Here is a 21,117-nt window from a genome sequence, read left to right on the forward strand (position 1 = left end):
GCGGACCCGCGAATGTAAACAGTAACGAACGGCATATTGTAGAAAAGAGAGAGCGTAATGCAGAAGATAAGTTGTGCATTTTTCGGTTTACACATGCATTTTCAAGTTACTGTGAAACAGATGAACATGCACAGGGAACAATACTACATATTTGTATAAGGAGGGATATATTCTCGTGTGAATCGTTTACGAGGACCCAATTCTGACAGCCACACTTCTGTCGACCATGTCGACGGATGTTTATGTTTCCATTGATCAGCCGTTGATAAGCTACGAGTAATAAAGGGGAAAAGATGGACATTAAAGTGTGTGATCTATGTGGATGTTACTGAAGAAGGTGAGGCTTTTTATTCCTTTTAAAGTTTCTTGTCTATAGTGGTTAAAATGTCAGCATGTTAACTGGTTAACATTTAGTCTATAGATGTACATGTAAGTACGTGCACACTGTCACTGATGTATGTTATTTTTCTAGTCCAGACAATATAAATCCTTTTAACAGAATTGAATCCCAAATGTTGTACCTTTCACTTGTTTTTTTCTCCTTTTTACCAGAATTTTGTGTAAATTACAATTCAATTTATTGACAAAATCCACATGTGGCGAAAGTCATACATACAGTATACAAATATACATGTAGTTGGTACTGTACATAGATTTTCTTATGATATGTCCATCGCGTATGAATTTACAAATATATCTTGATGATTAAACATCTGCTGGGTTAAGAATTTTAAAAGAATTACAGAGTTAGATGTTTTGTTATGGTGTGGGTGTTTGTTTACTAACGTGTAATTTTTACATTGTTTACTGGATGTTTAGACTTGCTCGAGGTTCATTGGTGACTGGAAAGGATGACCAAATTTATCTATTTAAAAAAAAATTAGATTGTGAATTTTCAACTCAAAATTCAAAGCAGGGTCTAATTAGAAACATATGATCATATTCTTGTGCGGAAGACTCCAAATGTAGACATAAATACCCTGTAGACATACATGTAACATCAAGTAAATAAAATTGTATACGTACTTCAGACTTCAGAGTTAAAACATGACTAAAAAGTCTTTAATATTTTTATGATGCCGATCAATGTATCATTAGAGAGGTTTAGCAGACCAACGGGTAACCGGTACATGTACTTGTACATGTAGTTTACAAGTTAGAACTATGCGTACCACTCTACCAGTTCACATAATTTTTCTTGTTTAGCAGTTTTGATATGTACTTGAATTGTCCTTGTTAATGTTTAAAATGTAATTTTTCATTTATATTCTCTTTTTTAATCTGACTACTGGCAGTACTGGCATGCCAGCAGTTCTTGTCAAGGACCATTTCTCGCTGGTGCAATGTTACATCATATTTTCGTATATAATTTTATGTGTTGATAAAATGACGTAACAATGCACTGATGAAAAATGGTACTCAACGATAACTGATCGCAAGCCAATATTGATTAATTACAGACAAAAACTGAAGGTTGCAAGTGTTATTTTTTATTGAACACCATTGTTTAAAATAACTTTTTATATATGTGACGGTCAGACCGGTTTAAATACCAGTGTTCAGTTGGTAGAGCACCTGACTAGAGATTCAGGGGGACCAGGTTTAATTCCTGGTTTGGTCCTTCATTATTTCTCCCATCCTGTTACAATATTAAGGCTTGGACGTTTCTGTACTTAGCCGATTCGGTACATATCACTATACATGAGATGCGATACGATACATATCACGATACATTGCAACTAAATGAAAACATGAATAAGGGTTAAAAATTTATTCAATCTGTCGATGTATTACCGCATGTCCAAAGTTATTTTGATATATTTAAAATGAGCGTTGCACAATTTACAAATTACTTAAGTCTCATATACACTATTTTTTCATTAACAAGTAATCCAAAAGTTGTCGACACTCCAGATTTAGCTTCCTAACAGGTTTGACAACTTTACGAGGTTTTCCGCCATCTTTGTACTTTCATATTAGGCGCGCAGACTAAAAATAGCCGATATATGAAGCTCAGATATTTTTGGAAAATAAAAAAAAGTCCGCATAGGTATCGTAACGTATTAATGGTAAATGTAACAATCCAAATATCGTCAAAATAAATACCGTGGTGCATCGGTGGATCGTTCCATCCCTATACAATATTGGTGTTGTAACCAACCTCTGGAACTGACAGGTTAACTCCTGCCAGGGGAAGAGCCAGGGGTGATCTTTGAGGGTGAAGATCATTTAAAGGGGGGGGGGATGTGACGGTCAGACTGGTTTGAATACCGGTGCCAGATACATGTAGCTCAGTTGGTAGAGCACTTGACTAGAGATTCAGAGGGCAAGGTTCGAATCCCAGTCTGTTCTGTCATTATTTCTCCCATCTTGTACATATATATCAGATCTATTCAAGTCAGTGTCAGCTACATTATGCATAAACAATTTTACCCGCTCCTAAACCACAAACTTTCTTATTAGTGGATTCAGCTTACCGCTGATTGGCTGCTGTTGCAGCAGACTTATAATATATGCACGCACAAAACACAATGAACTTATCAGAGAATGAAAAATTCATCGAGTTACTTTCAACTGTTGGAATTTGGGTATTTTTTATAAATGTATACTTGTGACAAAACATATGATTATGTGGTACATACAGCTGTAGCTTTATGAAGAAAATTTGGGTTAGACATATATATCTACCATGCAAGTAAATGATATTTACTAAAACTTCCAATTTATGACGCACGAAATATACGCTACTTTTATAAAGATTGACATACATGTAATGTAACACATTCTGTGAAAAATAATCTATTAAAAATTCTTCATTAAGTTTACTCATACATGTTTTATGCTTATTACACATAGTATTGTTTTAAAAAAATGTAATTTAAAAGAAAAGAAACCAAAACCCTCGCCAAATTTATTTGCAAAATAAAAACCCGGTAGAATTGATAAAACATGGTATACCAGAAGGAAATACATGTACTTTGACGCTGTTCAGATGGGTAATATTCCTTTGTAATTTTCGAATTGAAATGCTTGACTGTTGCACTACAAGAAATAAACTCAGCTCTCTCTCTCTCTCAAACTCTCTCTCAATCTAATAAGTGTCTATACCTAAGAATTTTTTTTAATATTATATTATGACTTGATATGCAAATTTTTGATCCTGTACTGCCTAAATGTTATGTCATGTATTGGGATATGTAATACTTATTACACTGCATGGTCAGTGTATTTTTTCCAGAAATAATATGCATATGTTAATGTAAACACAGCTATTACTAGTACATGTATGTAAAAACAGCTAATTATTTTTTTTTTTATTTCAGCTCAAAACGAACTCTTGTTCCGACATGGCACCACATTGCTTTTACCTGTTGATTCTTGTGGGTCAACTCTTGAGATTAACCTGTCACCTCTATCCACATGCATATTCCTTGTGTTCTACAGACTTTTTACCGGTAATTCAAATTAAATCGGATAATGCATGAACAATAATGGAACTTTATGAAAGCATCATCCCATGTTGTGGTTTGTGTTTGATAAGAAATTATGAAAAACAAAATTAAGGCTATTTAAAGAAATTCATAATTGTTGTGAAAATTTGTTTTTCAATAAAAGTATGCAATTATGTTTCCTTTATTTTTTATTTTATAAAGGTATTTAGATGTGTTTACATAATTGAACCCCCCCCCCCCCCCCCCCACCCCACACCATCCAATTGTCTGCATTAAGATTACATTTAGGATATGTAAATGTACATTTGACTTTGAAATAACATCTGCTATGATAATTACTTTTGAAATGAACAAGAAACAACCTATTTCTACCTTTCTAAGGTATATATGCATAAAAAAAGGAAAAAAACATGTCAAATTTTAAACATTTTTCATGGAAATCAACTCTGTCTCCACCTACCTGGGTGTTTGAATTTTATTTTAATTTAAGGCAGATATCTAACTTGTAGGTTGTATCTTACTGTTTTAGCATGGTTAGAAGGAGACTAGAAATCAAAATAGATTAGATATTCACTAAATATGATTGTTAGCTTACTTTTTTTCATAAAAACAAGAAATCACAAGCAGGACAGCTGTCTATTTGTTAATTAAAATGGTGTAAATCATAAAATAAACAAATAATTAGGATCAAATTTTAGAATCATCGATGATTGTTTTCAAATATGTGTGAGATATGACTCAAGGAAATTGCCATAAGTTTCATAAAATTAGGTAAAACATTTTTAACCATGACTTTTTATGAAAATCAAAAGATGGGGGGGGGGGGGGGTATACATGTAAGGATATTTCTAAGTGATGTGAAGCTTTTATCATGATTATATAATGTAGATGCATGTTGTATTGAATAAGGTTTCTTTTCAAAGGTGGTTGAACAACAATTGACCTCTAAAAGGTCAGGTAAAGATGTTTTACTATGGAGAACCCTGTAAATCTGTGTTTACTAATGGAAATTGGAAATGGGGGGTTCACTTAAATGGCCATATTTTTATTAAACCTCAATGGAATTTGCAATATGTGGTATTCTTTTTCTCAGAATTGCATTAGCTTTCTTATTCTAAGACAAACCGTCTTTTCATAAAATGTTAGTGTACTAATTGCAGTTAAAGGTACATGTACAAGGAATAGTTTCGGATAAAGAACCGTCAATATTTTTGTAAAATTGATAGTGACTGTACTTGAAGATTTACCAGTGTTGCGTAGATTCATGAAATGAATTTTAATGTTTATCAATAGTTAATGGGATGTCTCTTGTTGGAATTGGTAAGGCCTAAAAAAAAATAGTGTGTTTAGGGTAACACTAATGAAAAAATTAGGTTAGGTAGGTGGGGATTTTTTTTTATTTTATCTATTTTTTTTGCCTGAATCCTAAGAATGTTTGTTTGTTTCATATTTAAAAACGTATTTTTTATTGGAAATAAGATAAAATTCACAGTCGGATAAAATCAGGCATCTAAAAATGGGAGGATCGGGCCATTTTTGTAGGTTAGGTCGGGTTACCCGAAACACACAACTTTTTTTTTTTAGGCCTAAGCAATATTAAGGCCCCTAATTTTAAGTACATGAGAAGCAGTAATAAATTGTGAAACTTGCGGCTTTGACTGTTGTGTTGCCTTTACACAGTGAAATTGAAGGTTACAAACTGGAGGTTATATAACATGAAATGGAGGTGGATGGGATATTATATGCCTATTTAGTATCTACTGGGTATGAGGACAATAGCAAGTTTATTGTCCCTCAAGACAGCAACTATTTCATGAGGCAAAGCCAAGGGAAATAGTTGCTGTGGGGTGGGACAATAAACTTGCTATTGTCCAGATAGTCAGTTAATTGGTATATTATTGTACCGAAGAAAACTTTATTTGTCAGCGATGCAGAATTTCTTGATGATAAACAAATTAGAGTTATCAAACTTTGTATTTAATGCGGTGATCTGATTAGGTCAGAGGTGTTCCGAGTTTAAAAAGGAGGGAAATCAAATTCTGCTGATGAATGGTTTTGATGACTATTCACCATGGGCAGATACCATGGATACTATTTCAAATTAGATAGAAAGCAAGTTTGTGTGGGCGCCTTCTAGTGATCAGTTTGTCCGTCTGTCCATCCGAGATCGCTTGACCGGAGCATAGCTTCTCTCCCCTTGGCCCAATCTGGCTCATACCTCATCCACAGGGTTCCTTTGGGTTAAGGATGTGCAGTGACCTTGAACCATGTTGTTAGGTATAAGGTTAAGGTCATAGTAGAATTACATATATAAAATCCTTGTCTGGGACATATCTTCTCTCCCTTTGGTCCAATCTGGCTAATACTCACAGACTGTCTCTATTGTTAATCGATGTGCAGTGACCTTGCATGAAATTTCTAGGTAAAGGGTGAAATATCATATCGGATCATGCAAAAATCCTTTTTTCAGAACATATATACTTTCTACTAACCCCTATAGGGCTCAGACTTCACATAAGCAGAGCTTTTGAGTAAAGGGTGTGTAGTGACCTTGAACCTATTTTCAAGGTAAACTGTGAAGGTCATAGCAGAATTATATTTAAAAAATCCTTGTCTGGAGTACATCTTCTCTCCCTTTGCTCCAATCAGGCTCATACTTCACCCACATGATGCCTTTGATCAAAGGATATGCAATGACCTCTAATGATATTTGTAGATCAAGTGTCAAAGTCATATCAGATCACACAAAAATCCATATTTTAAGAGCATATATATACTCTCCTTTTAGCCCCTAATTGGCTAATATTTTGCCTAAACAGAGCTTATTGGTTAATGGCGTGCAGTGACCTTGAACCATGTCAATGTGAAGGTCATAGCAGATCTTAATAAAATTAGTTTTAGACAGTAGAATATTTCCCGGATATGCTTAATCTTGGTCAGATTGAACAAAAATGCCTATATGTTAGGGGCAATGAAATTGAATTAGAAGTTCTATGCCAGCTGGAATAATTTCAAGTTATAGGTCAAGGTCAAAGCAAAATTCTCTAAAATAACACCAGCGGGGCCCTTTGAAATGTTCACCATTTCAATGTTGTCTGGTTCATAGTAATTTTAAATAAAAATATTCACAGAGGAATAATAAAATTAAGTAAACTATACATCGATAAGTTTCTGACAATTGATGATGCAACAAGCGCATAGTACGAAAGGTCAACCCTTTGAAAAGCAGTGTAGAGGAAATGTTGCTCGGAATTATGTTTTAAACAAATTGATTTTTTACGGAAATTTTAATTTTGCATTCTGGGTCAAGAAATTAGATGTTAGTTCCAGATAAAGTTAACTTTTACCTAAAATGAAGTCAAATTTGTTAAGTCGTACTTAAACACATTCTGATTTTTTTGTTAACTCGGTCTTGAAATGGTTATGTTTTTTGTTAATTTGTACTTAAAACCATTTGGATTTTGTTAAGTCATACCAAGAATCATTCGATTTTTAAAATCTTTTTTGGACTTAAGTTACTTTTGTCATTAGATTAAGAACACTGCTTCTTAGAGGTACTTCTAGCATTACTTTCGACATCAGCGGAAAACCCACTCGTTGCTTTGCAACGAGCTTTGCTCTAGTTTTTTTTTTTTCTTCCTAGACGCGAACTTTGAGGCTTCATATCGTGCTCATTTCTGAACGGTTTTTGCTCAAATTTTCAGGGCTAATGGACTTTACAAAACACTATCTTCATCAATTCATAAAAGTTAGAATTCCCTTTCCGGTAACGAGTTATTCCCCTTTTAAATTTTTTTAGGGCCTTTGGTTTCCAGACAAAGGCTCCGAGACTATGATAGCAGGGAATGGGAATCTAACGAATTTGAATAGCAGAGACATTGTAGTGGTGCACATTAGTTTTTGTTTTTAGATTACGTTTTTTATTTAGGAAAAGGTAGGAGGTCAAAAAACAGGATTCCAAAAAGTGCAAAAATTTAGACATATTTTCCTTTATATCTTTTTAACGAAAAATATTTTGTAAAGACATGTAGAATAAAAGTTGTGCAGAATATCAAGGGCTTTCATTTAAAACCAATAAAAAGGGCTGGCCCCTTAAATTAAGGGCCAATAGCCTCTAAAAGTTTTTGCTTAATAACTCAAAAACGGTTAGGATTTTAATATGGCTGTCGCAGGAAAAGTTGCTTGTTGGGATCTCATAAAGGTCGTAACAATGTTATTTTGTAAGTGATTTGTGTAGTATGAGTGTAAAAAGCTTTACATGTTGACATGTACCTGTTTTCATTTGACAAGTTAACGAAAGTCTTTGTGCGTACAACTGGCATAAAGTTGCCGCAGAAAGTATGCTGGTTTATACAGGAGGCATTAATTCATAAGATTTTTTGTTGTTGTTGGAGTATAAGCTTTTCCTTTAGGAGTTAAAGTCATTGTTGTTAAGTTCTTATAGTGCACAATCATTAAAAACGGCAATTGGAAAACAAAACATTCTTTTTCTTTTCTAGTAAACCACAAAATTTGGAATTAAAAAACTCTGTGCATTACATTTTAGTTATTAACTCCATGCATTTAAAATCTACCTTGAAACAGAGCTGCATGTGTGTGTGTACCATTACGTAAGCTCTCCCTTGTCCGCGGCCGAGAAAATCGGTTACCATGCTCGCGGCTGGACTACCTAGCGGTCAGCGGTTATCTAATACACGAGAGTTGCGTCTCTCAAATATAAGTTTATTTAGCCGCGAACTTAAGAATTGTTTTAGTTTTGATTACACAAAATCTTTTGTGGATTAAACGAGTGGATGTCAAGTAAGAAATAGTTCATTTAATTAATAAAAGCAATTTCATTCTCTAAAGCAATAATAGACATAGATCAATTGTGGGGTTTAAGTTTAAAATATATAACTTCTATTTGATAGAGGAAGGTCATTATACTGCAAACTTTTCAAATCTTCCTTGGTTCTGAGCTGTGCGTTTCTGTGCGTTGTACCTTTACGTAATCTATTCTTCGTCCACGGCCGAGGAGATCAGCCACGGCTGCATTACCTAGCGGTAAGCGGTTATTTAATACACAAGATTCGCACACCGCGACTTACACTTACATGCATATGAACGTGTTTGAGTTAATATAGCCGTATATACAAGAACTGTTTTAATTTTATGTTATAAAAGTTTGTCCTAATTGTATATATATTTAATTAAATATTTGAGTGTAAATGAATATTAATGAACGATATTACTCCAAATCGGAAAAATCGTTAGACATAAACTAATGGTTCGTTTGTTCAGGTAATTAAAGTACTTTAAAAACTGTTCAATTAATGTTTTAAATCAACACCCCCCTTCAAATATTAAACCTTTAAATGATGATCATCCCTCGCACATGGCTGAGGAGATCCGGCGCGAGTGGATAAGTGATCCGCCGTCGGTTCGTATTCTTCTACATGTACCTTATGACGTGTTTATGTTTCATATTTTGCACGGACACAACTATATTTTATTATGTTTTCAACTATTATATTGGTTTAAGACGAAAATATAAATTGATTTTACTTGTACAGTTGATTAAGCATTGATTTATACGATAGCGTACAAGGTAGTTTAAACATGAAATCAAATTATAATCAAAGTTCCATGTTTGCGGTAGGGGCTAGCACGATAAAGGAATGCCCTGAATTGAGGCATTCGATTATTATTTTAAAAAATATTCACATGAGTTTAAACAACTTTAGATTAGATTCTATCGATCACATATTAATCACTTCTGTAGTTTCATTGTGGAAGCGAACTCATTGCTGCCCCCCCCCCCCCCTTTCCTCCCGCCCCGCTGACAGGTGCTCGCGCTGGATTTTTTTTTAATTGGAGAAAAGATAATAAGATCTGTCGAAAATCATTTTTGGTGGATTCTTCTTATGTGTAACAATTTGTTTCACTTTCCCACCCCTTTGTTTATTCGGCCAGTCTGTGTTGATTCAATTGCCGCATGCGACCGAGAATCTTGTGTCGCTTCAGCGCATACAGCTCAGAACATTTATAGCCCCAGGTCATCAATTGTTATGTAATTGAGTAACAGTTGGAAGGGTGATTTTACTACATAAAATAATAAAATCATAATATAATCTATTTGAATTGAGTACCATGCGTATAGATTCCCATAATAATAATTTTTTTTTATTTCCTCTCTATGTTTACATTTAATTTTGTTCAAATGATTAATAAATTTTCTATCATTTAAATTGTGTGCTTCATCAAATACTGATTCCGATTACCTTGAAGTCATTAATTTTCCATTGGCTTTTGACAAAAGAGAGACGCCTGACCATCCAATGAAAACAAATACACAGAGTTTGATTGACAGGTTCAGCCAGGTGCAGGTCTCACCCGATGTCCGAGGTTATGTGTGCTGTTTGTACACAGCCGAATGGTCTCAGTAAGAGTTATCAGTAGGAGTTATCGATGTAAATAAATAATAAAAATACATGCCTATCAAAACATGATCGTGCAAGTTAAAGTTGATTTAGGTTTGTTCCAATAGAAATCATGTTTCACTAACTGTATTTAATATTTTTTATGTATAGCGAATTTTAATATTGTTTCAGTACTGAAACATCGCATGAAAACGTTAAATATACATTTACTCTGTAACTAGTCGTCTTTTAATACATATACCTTTCTTTTGTTTGTTAAAAATTCGTTCAATTTTGTTAAAGTAATGTAAAACACGGGCGCCATTTTGAAACAATGAACTTGTCAGAGAGTTCCGAATGAAATCTGATGAACATTTCACACGGTTCTCGCACGCTTTGCCCGAAACGCTAAACGGTTTACATGAAACTCTAAAAGGTTTACACGAAACGTTTCTCGCACGTAGGGCGCACGCTTTTTTGATGTAGTAGTACGTTTTAGGTTCTGTAAATTTTGTCAGCACGCAATTCTAAACTTGCACATAGTCTTCAAAAAATTTAGAAATATTTTAATATAGAAGTTATCTTTGAGAAAAGTTTACGTGTTTTGTAGGCGGGTTTAGTTTAAAAAAGAAATACACTTCCTGACATGAATCACGAGTACATACTGTTTATAACAATGCTTGCTACCCTTTGAAAATTTAACTCGCCATTAAACATCTCAATTTTTAAAGAATGTTTGAAACGATTACATAAACTCTGCTCGACAAATAGTTTTCCTAAAATATTTTCTTCCTTTCTTTTTTCAAAACACGTTTTATATACAGGCTTTCAATCACAACACGTTTTTATAACAAAAGCAGAACTGAAAGTATAGTCATTATAATCGTTTGACACCATATAACATATATTTTCAACTCGCAGCAACAACGGAAGACCTACTCGGGGCTTTGCCACGAGCTCTGCTCTAGTTGTTTTTCATATTTGTGTTTTATTGTTAATTATAGCACTTTTTCCAGATCAAACGGAATATTGTAATATCATTTCAGAGGATACGAATAAATATATCAACATCCTTCGTAGGTTTCATAACCTGGAATGAGAATCGTATGCTGTGTTACTGGATAGTATATTTTGATAATACGAGGAGTCTGTACTGTGCTGATTCAACGTTATGAATCAAACCAAGGCCGATAACTGGCGGATAAATAGCATCTGGTTAAAAATGTTCTAGCAGAGCGAATATAGTGAATATACCGCTTGTTAATGTTTTATACAGTGGATAATTTAAATTTACCATATCAAAGATAAAACTTTAGTGTAAAGTGAACTTCTTTTATAATACTATTCGTTAATGTAAAGTTATTATAATACATTAATTATTGAAATATGAAATTTGTGTTCTTGAGAAAACTACAGAAATATTTAAAAGAGTTAAATTTCTCATGTTTAATTCTATCAATTAAGTTGATAATCCTTTTCCTTTCCATTCTTTTTGGTGCTGAGTAAATGCCTGGCCTTCTAACGGAAAACGTTTATTGGCATAAACTTGTAAATATACTGTGCTGATTTAGCTTTGTTTGAAGATTTATGTATAACATCGACATTTTGGATGTCAAAAAGAATATTAGCAGAGCGTGGTTTCGATCCACGGACCTCTGGGTTATGGGCCCAGCACGCTTCCACTGCGCCACTCTGCTTGTATATAAACAGCGCTAGATTTGAATGAACATTCATGTCAAATGCGTACGCATAACAGATTGCATCAGACATTTCACACACCACAGTTAAGTAGGGTCATTTTGTTTTAATATTTTAAAATCTAAAAGTGAGAAATGTACATTGTACCAAAGACATCAGAACAGTTTTCAAGTATCAACATCATTATGTACAATTGAAGTTTTATAGAGTGTTTTTGCATATGCTGATTTTTTTGTAAAATGAAATACATTTCTGTATACCTACGTGTAATAGTGTGTGAGGAAATGTCTACAATAACGTTATCACATAAGTTAGACAGTTTCAATCACGACTGAAATATATGCTGTTTACGGAGAGAGAATGATACAAATGATAATCTCTTTGTATTTAACATTGAAAGTAAGGAAATTTTGAACAGCATACCAGGTAAAGATATCTTAATCTTGACTGTTAATATTATTTAAAAAATTAGTTTAGAAAATTCAAAGTAGTATGTTAACATCAGAAACATAACAAACAAAAAATAGATAAGAAAAAAATAAATATAAATAAATGAATAAAACTATGAAGATTTTGCATCATTGAATGCAATACCTCTTCTGAAACTTCTTAACGATGTAACATTTCTGGAATTTAAGCTGAAATATATAGTAATATATAGTTTATTATATCCGTGACAAACTTTTGGCACATATCAAATCTACACGTGGGAAAACGACCCCCACCTCCCCGACGTGTATTACATTCAGACCCTTAACTACAGTTTGGAAAACGTATCTCTTTTTTAAACATCACATATACCAAATTGTTAGAATTTTATCTATTGCTTGTTACGCCTCTATGCAATTGGGACCTTCTTGGTTTATTAAGAAAGTGATTTTCTTGGAAAAACAGTAGGTAAAATCTTTTAGTCTTTATGTTAAGTCAAGCTTTTTTCTAATATCTTAACATCTAAAAGTGGAAAATGTACCACAAGCATCAGACCAGTTTTCAAGTATAAATGTCAATTAACCGTTATGTACAAATATTAAAGAGTGTTTTGCACCCCCTTCCAATGCCAAACCTTTTTAAAAAGCCCAAACTTTGATATGTCTCTTTATTTATTATCTTTATTCATTCAGACCAACAAAGACATGGACTAAAATGAAATTTCAAAGGTGTGTGAAGATACATGTTATTATCCACTCTTTTAGCAAACTGGTTTGTGAAATTAATATATGTATAATTACATCACAATAAAGATGTTAAGCTTTTCTTTAAGATTGTTGGAATAATTAAAGTACATGAGAAGATACGCATACTATCTGACTTTCTTGGAAATGGAGTTTTTGGAAATGAATATAACTTTTCTGTAGGCATGTTTTTACTCACAAGAATTGTAAACACATATATAATATCTACATCTACATACACTTAAGATACTCCTCATGTGGGAAAGTAAAAAGACAATTGCCTACCAAACGATTTGATGAGACTCTTATGCTATTCGATGACTTCATGTAACAAGCGAGTTTTTGAAATCTGAAATAGTATTGTTTAAACTACGTCACATTATGGAGGTGTCCCATACCACCTTAACATTTTCTTCGTCATTCTTTTCGGTGTCGTGAGATTCCCCCGCTTTCATCGGCACAAAATCTAGAGGCACTCTGAAAATAGCTAGCAACATCTGATACTTGTAGAATACTCACTATGCTAATTCATGTTAGATTCACACCAAAAAAAATTACTGTTGATTTACAAATAATGAAAGAAAAAATTTAGCAGAGCGTGGTTTCGATCCACGGACCTCTGGGTTATGGGCCCAGCACGCTTCCACTGCGCCACTCTGCTTATATATTAGTGGTGGTAGATTTTTTAAAAGTCATTCATGTCAAACGAGCGTGTGTAATAGCTACACCGGTTGCATCAGAAATAAAAATGTCTTTATAAAAAAACGCCAGCCACTAGAATCGATTATTAAAGGTCAGCGTGGATTGGGGTAATTTATTCAATGTATAGACAAAATATAGAAAATAATGATTTATTTTATCAGTATTCAAAACGTTGAATTTAATTGACCGTAAAAATTCCTTAATTTTGAATGAAATAATAAGTCAAAAAATGCACTTGTTGGTTATAATATCCAATTAAACATTTCTCAACAAAACTAAATAATAATCAATAATTTAGGTAGAACTGATATGTATATATGTTGCCAACATGGAACGAGTGATTTGAAAGCAGCATTTGAATACAGAAAATGTTTAATAATATTCATTCTAGGGAAATCATATGTAAATTATTTACGTTTTTCTTAAGTTCGTTTGATAATAATCCATCTGTTGCCTTCACAAATGAAAATGAATGCTTTGTTTTTTTGAGTGGAAGCCTGCTTTTGAAACCTATAATTTAATGACAAATTGGGGATTTGTGATGTAAAAGCACAAACTATATTCACTGTGTATATTGCATTTGTTATTGCTTGTCTACATTTTGAAATATTGCAGGGAAAAGTTAAATTTGTTCTGTTTCACGATACTCTAAAACGTTTACCAAGATGAATCAGTTTTGGATTACTATCAACTGGTGATATTTTTGCACATTCACTGGTGCATTATACAATCACGAAGGAATGAAGTGTCCTTATGTTTTTTTCTTATCCCATCATTTCACAAACTATTTCCCACATTTTACACATAAAGCTGAGAATTTTATATATGCCGCCAAAATGATCGACTCATCTGGCTGTGGTTCGTGAAATGAACGTTTGTGTATATCTGATGCAATCTGTACAACTATTACATGTGTTGGTTTCACGTACATGTTTATTCAGTGAAATGTAGATCTGATTAACCATAAGCAGAGTGGCGCAGTGGAAGCGTGCTGGGCCCATAACCCAGAGGTCCGTGGATCGAAACCACGCTCTGCTAAAAGTGTTTTTGCACAAAACACGCAATGATAGTATATCAGCAGTTATTGTCATAGTAAATGAATAATTAGGAATCTCTTTGAATGTAAATTCAGTAATGATATGAAGTTAAGATATACATGTAAAATATAAAATATGCATATGAAATTTTGCAGAGATTTTAGTATGTTGTTTTGTTTTAGTGTTGAAATAAAAATAATAGTCAAGATAACGAAGGAGTCTTCTCGTTATCAAACATACTTCATATAATAAGAAATTCATGAAATTTAGACACAGTAAAACAGATTGTATAACCAAATGATTCTGTTAGTTTAATCAAATTTGACCTCCTTGTTTTTGCTTAAAGGTCATGTCAAGGTCACTAACTTTTTCCTCAATTTACCGGATTATAAAATAATCTGTTTAACATATGAAGATTCTATTTTTCAATGAAATGATAGAATATCAGAATGTCTTTCAGCTTATACTAATAAATTGGAATAAATATTGAAACTAAAATTGATATGGCTTAGCCCGCATTTCCTCTAATTTTCTTAAATTTTTAAGATATTTTGATTATTTTTTATGCTTCCAATATTAAAATATTTCTGATTTTTACATATAATTAAGACTTCATTTAAAGATATAAATTGACAGAAATGCTTATATATTGCCTTTTTAGTAAGAGAGAAAAACTTAGTTTTGTGATTTTTTTCACACAAATCAATGTATTGAATGAGCGCTTTAAAAACTTATTAAAATGTAATTTGATAAGCAAATCTTATTTTAAAAACAAATTCTGAAACCCGAGTATCATATCATCAGTTCATATTTAATTATTTAGTAAAAGATCCAACATTATTGTTAATGTTTTAAAAATGCTAAAACAGACTCATTAATCTACATCAATTCTGAATTGCAGAACATGTGATATTTTCCTACACCAATATTCCGCCAAAAATATAGGCCTTGTTATATTCTAAACATTTACTACTATTTCGCTGCCAAGTTATATGATAGTAAAAAAGAAAGAAAAATATACTATTTTTTTTTTTCTTTCATTTTGATTTAACGAACAGTTAATCAAATTTACGTTTATCAAGTCGAAAACCGGAAAAGACCCCTTCCTTAAGGCATATCTTCCTAATAATTAATTATTAATATAACACTACAACGTGTGTTTTTTACTGTTCCAAGACTTTGTTGACGCTACATTTACCAAGGGGCCGGTTTTTTAAACAGAAATAATTTCTAGATATCTTTTAAAATATGTTTCTAATAAAAAATAAGTTTGATGTTGTTTATCATTTTCATACATAGTGAGAAGCTGAGAACTTTTTATGTGATTCAGAATTTGGTTGTGAAAGTGTTTGTTTAGGCATATGTTACAGTATACAAAGAAATAGATAAGCCGAAACAGATTGCTGTAATTAAAAAAACTCAAACTAATACAGCATTCCTTTTAAAGGAATGATCGGCATTTGTTATACTAACTAAATAGGTTTAAGCAATGTATTTTTAGAGAGTCAAAAATGCTTAGAAGCTCTAATATTAATATGAACATAAGAAAAAGGTTTTCAGTTTAAGTTGTATGAAATATCATAACTACCATCAAGAATATAGTTAATATGAAAATGTACACTAACGTCATTAAGTTGCTTAATAAGTTCACCTCTGCTGAGTGTATCTTGGACATTCGAGAAAAAAATGCAAATTTTCTTCCGATTCAGACCCACAGTATGAAATCGAATCTCTGTAATTACAAAATCCTTGAATAAGTGAGCATTCAAACTACTAGCTTTATTCTGTAATTTACATAAAATCACATTTTCTCTCCTATTGCCTAAACTAAAGTGATTGTTAGCTTAGGGTATATTTCGTTTTTTCAAGTTTTGACTTAAAAAGGGAAAAAGTTGATCAATTTTTAATTTCAGCATCAAGATTATTCCATAATTTAATTGTAGGTGGAATAAAGCTATAAAGTAATAAGAAGTAGTCCAACATAGCTGCAGACAGTAAAAACTGCCATTAGACCCAAGATTTTATGCATGTTCAGTTGGAAAATATGGTCGAATTAAAAATAACAAGTATTGTGGCGCTAAACCATTAATTATTTTGTAGAATAAAATAAGTTCATATTTATCCCTTCGAGATAGTAGGGTTTTCCAACCAAGTTCGCTATTTAAGATGCTTTTAGAAGAGTTAACTCTCAGCCTTGTTATTAAATTTGAGAAGTCTAATCGGTTCATTGGTGTAGTGGTTATCATGTCTGCTTAACACTCTAATCGGTTTCATGGTGTAGTGGTTATCACGTCTGCTTAACACGCAGAAGGTCGCGAGTTCGAGCCTCGCTGGAACCTACTTTTTAAAAATTTTATTTAAAACGCAAATTGATTTCTTGCTCTTGCACCAGAACAGAATGCATTTTTAACATATGATTCAAGGGATATTGAGATAAATGAATAAGAAAAGTATTCAACATATTCTGGCATATGAAATAGTAACGTTTTGTTTATTTTGATTGATAAGAAGCTCTTTGATGAGAGTTTTGACATTCACTTGATTTTTTGCATTTTGTTACATATATACAGTGTGACTATGCATTTATTATAATGAATAATTGTCCATAATTAATAAATTTAACAATTTGGTAATTTTGAATTATGTATGAAATTTAAGTTTTTAATAACAAGCAACATTTTCTTAACCCAATTCCCCTTATACACGTACATTCGATCATTAATGTATCTATGATTCCTTGGTAGAATATATGAAGCTTTTCTTTCTGATGATAAAAAGGTATTGTTTCGTTACTTTTTGTTTTTCATATTTGTGTTTTATTGTTAATTAAAAAACTTCTATGACGTCACCCATTGTATTTAGTCATCGTTTATTTTCACTATTCAATCAGCAGTTGTTAGATATATTAATATCCAACTGATGGGCAGTTGGATATTTTTAATATCCAACCGCCCATCAGTTGGATATTCAAATATCCAACAGTGCATCAAACAAATAAAAATGACAAAATGTTGAAAACGTGTATTTCAACATAAATCCAAATTTATAAAACAAAATCTTGTCATCCATACATGTATATCCGATAAGCCACGAATGAAATTTAAGCAGAAATACATGTATTTCCTTTTTCTTAATTTTAATAGACTTGGGATCACATATTAAATCACTTCCATAAACACTTTTAGACTTCCTCTTTGAGCCTTGAACCATAACACTCCTTTTCATTAGTTTTAACAATAAAAGGAATATTGTCGCACTATGACATCGTAAGACTCCTATCAAATTTTTTCACAAATCATCGTCTGTTAATTTACGTCAAAATTCTGATTTTTCCTTTCTCATTGCAAGTCTAAAATATCATTCAAACGGTATCCGTGCCTTTCCCGGAACTGTGGACTTCTATACTTTGCGTTAAAAAATTCATCATCTAAATCTATGTCAGCTCAGTACAGCGGAATGGTTTTCTTTAACATGAGCACCTGTTTACTCGTCCATGAATAGAAGGTGTGTTTGGTAAGACTATTGTGTATGGTACTGTCGGATTTATAAATGAGCTAGGTGCTTTTGTACATGTATAACAGCACAGTAGGATAAATGAATGGGTCATTGCTTCTCTGAGGTCCATTGAGGGGAATTTTTTTTAGTAAGATAAATAACTCGATAGTGTTGAATAGTTTAGAGAAAACATCCCCTCCTCGGGCCTTCGGCCCTCGGAGAGAATGTTTTCTCTAAACTATTCAACACTTTCTCGTTATTTATCCATTACTTATAGCAGGTTTTTTTTTCAGATAGAACGGAATATTGTAATATCATTTCATAGGATACGAATAAATATTTCAACATCCTTCGTAGGTTTCCTAACCTGGGATGAGAATCGTAAACTGTGTTACTGGATAGTATATTTTGATAATACGAGGACTCTGCACTATGCTGATTCAGCGTTATGAATCAAACCAAGGCCGATAACTGGCGAATAAACAGCATCTGGTTAAAAATGTTCTAGCAGAGCGTGGTTTCGATCCACGGACCTCTGGGTTATGGGCCCAGCACGCTTCCACTGCGCCACTCTGCTCATGTTTATGTATTGTTAGATTTAAATAGACATGTATATCAAACAAGTACGTGTAATACATTAAACTGATTGCATCAGAAAACATGGAAGTTCATTTCACATACCACAGCAAGAAGTCTAGACAATCTTTCAACTGGTGATATTTTTGCACATTCACTGGTGCATTATACAATCACGAAGGAATGAAGTGTCCTCATGTTTTTTTCTTATCCCATCATTTCACAAACTATTTCCCACATTTTACACATAAAACTGAGAATTTTATATATGTCGCCAAAATGATCGACTCATCTGGCTGTGGTTCGTCAAATGAACGTTTGTGTATATCTGATGCAATCTGTACAACTATTACATGTGTTCGTTTCACGTACATGTTTATTCAATGAAATGTAGATCTGATTAACCATAAGCAGAGTGGCGCAGTGGAAGCGTGCTGGGCCCATAACCCAGAGGTCCGTGGATCGAAACCACGCTCTGCTAAAAATGTTTTTGCACAAAACATGCAGTGATATTGTATATCAGCAGTCATTGTTCTTGACATAGTAAATGAATAGTTAGGAATCTCTTTGAATGTAAATTCAGTAATGATATGAAGTTAAGATATACATGTAAAAATATGCATTTGAAATTTTGCAGAGATTTAGTATGTTGGTAAAATTTGTTTTAGTGTTGAAATAAAAATAATAGTCTTCTCGTTATCAAACATACATGTACTTCATATAATAAGAAATTCATGAAATTTTGACACAGTAACCAAATGATTCTGATAGTTTAATCAAATTTGACCTCCTTGTTTTCGCATAAAGGTCAGGTCAAGGTCACTACCTTTTTCCTCAACTTACCGGATGACAAAAATAAATGTAGTTCTTTGCAGTTATGTAGACCTCTGTTTTAGATATGAAGATTCTATTTTTCAATGAAATGATAGAATATCAGAATGTCTCTCAGCTTATACTACTAAATTGGAATAAATATTGAAACTAAAATTGATATGGCTTAGCCCACATTTCCTCTAATTTTCTTAAATTTTGAAGATATTTTGATTATTTTTTTATGCTTCCAATATTAAAATATTTCTGCTTTTTACATATTATTAAGACTTTATATAAAGATCTAAATTGACAGAAAAGCTTATATATTGACTTTTTAATAAGAGAGAAAAACTTATTTTTGTGATTTTTTTCACACAAATCAATGTATAGAATGAGCGCTTTAAAACTCTTATAAAAATGTAATTTGATAAGCAAATCTTATTTTAAAAACAAATTCTGAAACCCGAGTATCATATCATCAGTTCACATTAGTAAAAGATCCAACATTAATGTTATTGTTTTAAAAATGCTAAAACAGACTCATTAATCTACATCAATTCTGAATTGCAGAACATGTGATATTTTCCTACACCAATTTTCCGCCAAAAATATAGCCCTTGTTAGATTCTAAACATTTACTACTATTTCTATGCCAATTTGTATGATAGTGGAAAAGAAAGAAAAATATACTATTTTAATTTCCTTTCATTTTGATTTAACGAACAGTTAATCAAATTTACGTTTATCAAGTCGAAAACCGGAAAAGACCCCTTCCTTAAGGCATATCTTCCTAATAATTAATTATTAATATAACAATACAACGTGTGTTATTTACTGTTCCAAGACTTGGTTGACCCTATATTTACCAAGGGGCCGTTTTTTAAAAACAGAAATAATTTCTAGGTATCTTTTAAAATATGTTTGTAATGAAAAATAACTTTGATGTTGTTTATCATTTTCATACATAGTGAGAAGCTGAGAACTTTTTATGTGATTCAGAATTTGGTTGTGAAAGTGTTTGTTTAGGCATATGTTACAGTATACAAAGAAATAGATAATTATATTTGCCGAAATAGATTGCTGTAATTAAAGAAACTCAAACTAATACAGCATTCCTTTTAAAGGAATGATCGGCATTTGTTATCGTTGATCGGCTTCCTGTTAGTGTAATGCCAAAACATTACATGTAATAAACATGATAATTAATTTAATTTATTTATTGAGAATTGAAATGGACTGGGTAATAGGCAAAACCAATGTGAACCCTCTCCAAAATACTAAGTAAAGTTGTGGTGTTATAAAGATAATCTATTGAATATATTATTACCAGTTTATAGAGTGATATCTTATTGATATTTTTTTTATACAAGACAACGGATAATTGAATTTTAAATAATAATCCTGACTTTTACCATATATAGATACGTAAGCTAATTAGTTGGTTAATATACATATATACCGGTATGTATTCACACCTACATTTTCAAACTCAGCACCTCATTCATACTCACAGACAAACAAACATAGGAATGGTGTTCTGATGATACAGCCCATTAGAAAGAAACAGTAATTAAAAAGATCACTAATAAACAACTAAATATATAATAACTAAATAGGTTTAAGCAATGTATTTTTAGAGAGTCAAAAATGCTTAGAAGCTCTAATATTAATATGAACATAAGAAAAAGGTTTTCAGTTGAAGTTGTATGAAATATCATAACTACCATCAAGAATATAGTTAATATGAAAATGTACACTTATGTCATTAAGTTGC

At 32.3% G+C, this 21,117-nt stretch overlaps 1 long non-coding RNA gene and 6 other non-coding genes across 7 annotated transcripts; 4 read left to right on the forward strand and 3 right to left on the reverse strand.

Annotated features, from left to right (window-relative positions):
- The first annotated feature begins 205 nt into the window (after positions 1-205).
- Positions 206-3,625, forward strand: LOC128189360 (uncharacterized). The gene is made up of 2 exons (XR_008244228.1): positions 206-337; positions 3,324-3,625. It is a non-coding gene; the product is annotated as an uncharacterized LOC128189360 (long non-coding RNA).
- Positions 3,626-11,475: 7,850 nt separating this feature from the next.
- Trnam-cau (transfer RNA methionine (anticodon CAU)) lies at positions 11,476-11,547 on the reverse strand. The gene has a single exon. It is a non-coding gene; the product is annotated as a tRNA-Met (tRNA).
- Positions 11,548-13,309: 1,762 nt separating this feature from the next.
- Trnam-cau (transfer RNA methionine (anticodon CAU)) lies at positions 13,310-13,381 on the reverse strand. The gene has a single exon. It is a non-coding gene; the product is annotated as a tRNA-Met (tRNA).
- A 1,007-nt stretch (positions 13,382-14,388) lies between these two features.
- On the forward strand, positions 14,389-14,460 carry Trnam-cau (transfer RNA methionine (anticodon CAU)). The gene has a single exon. It is a non-coding gene; the product is annotated as a tRNA-Met (tRNA).
- A 2,265-nt stretch (positions 14,461-16,725) lies between these two features.
- On the forward strand, positions 16,726-16,798 carry Trnav-aac (transfer RNA valine (anticodon AAC)). Its single transcript has one exon. It is a non-coding gene; the product is annotated as a tRNA-Val (tRNA).
- A 1,661-nt stretch (positions 16,799-18,459) lies between these two features.
- On the reverse strand, positions 18,460-18,531 carry Trnam-cau (transfer RNA methionine (anticodon CAU)). The gene has a single exon. It is a non-coding gene; the product is annotated as a tRNA-Met (tRNA).
- Positions 18,532-18,939: 408 nt separating this feature from the next.
- Trnam-cau (transfer RNA methionine (anticodon CAU)) lies at positions 18,940-19,011 on the forward strand. Its single transcript has one exon. It is a non-coding gene; the product is annotated as a tRNA-Met (tRNA).
- The last annotated feature ends 2,106 nt before the right edge of the window (positions 19,012-21,117 follow it).

The sequence above is a fragment of the Crassostrea angulata genome, chromosome 6, assembly GCF_025612915.1.
Source record: "Crassostrea angulata isolate pt1a10 chromosome 6, ASM2561291v2, whole genome shotgun sequence".
NCBI lineage: Eukaryota > Metazoa > Mollusca > Bivalvia > Ostreida > Ostreidae > Magallana > Magallana angulata.